The following is a 1,023-nucleotide window of genomic DNA, read 5'->3' as shown; positions in this document are numbered from 1 at the left end:
TCAAAATTTAAAAACTGAAAAGGCTGTACTAGTGTGTACTGCTTGAATCTCAGTGCTACAAAGAATTGCTTTTAATCTTTTTTTTTTTTTTTTTTTTTGAGACAGGGTCTCACTCTGTTGCCCAGGCTGGCGTGCAGTGGTTGTGATCTCAGCTCACTGCAACCTCCATCTCCTGGGTTCAAGCCATTCTTGTGCCTCAGCTTCCCGAGTAGCTGGGATTACAGGTGTGCACCCCACTGCACCCGGCTAATTTTTGTATTTTTTGGTAGAGATGGGGTTTCGCCATATTGGCCAGGCTGGTCTCAAACTCCTGACCTCAAGTGACCCACTGGACTCGGCCTCCCAAAGTGCTGGGATTACAGGCGTGAGCCACTGTGCCCTGCCTGCTTTTAATCTTATATCTGAATAAGTAGTGAACGATTCTGATAAAATATCATTGCTATGCAAACTCTTTAATGTTAAAACCAGAGGTGCTCATTTTCTAACCTGTTACAGAGTCAGAGGACTATGGATTCCCTGGCCTAGTTGCCACAAATGCTATGTTTCCTGCTGAGTAAGACATCGCTTACACTCCAAAATACTTCGCAAGAATCACTGAATTACACTGCAAAATATGAACACACAGCATCAAACACTACCTGTCATGGAAGGCAAAGAAATCTTTCGGATTTTCAGATGCTATGAGCAGTTTACAGGGCTGCTTCCTCTCCTTAGAGTCCAAGTATGTCTCTGTGTTTCTTCCTTTTTTCCTTTTGTTCATTCAAAGGAGTAATTATTTAAAGTAGACTACTTGTAAAGCATTTTAAGAGCAGAAAGAGGAATAAGACCTGAATTCTACCTTCAAGGAATTTTTATGCTCTACTTGTAGTAAGTTTCTTCATGAAGAGCTCTAGATGAAATTTTTTAGTGCTCCACTTTCTATTAAGTTGTAGTATGTTTAAAAAAATAAGAAAGATGTGATTTTAATTCTTTGGAAATTACAAAAATGTAACATTTTCAGCCCAATATATTGTGTTGCCTAAG

The sequence above is a fragment of the Mandrillus leucophaeus genome, unplaced genomic scaffold (assembly GCF_000951045.1).
Source record: "Mandrillus leucophaeus isolate KB7577 unplaced genomic scaffold, Mleu.le_1.0 Scaffold6, whole genome shotgun sequence".
In the NCBI taxonomy this organism is placed as follows: Eukaryota; Metazoa; Chordata; class Mammalia; order Primates; family Cercopithecidae; genus Mandrillus; species Mandrillus leucophaeus.
The sequence above is the reverse complement of the archived record's forward strand: the minus strand, read 5'-3'. Positions refer to the sequence as shown.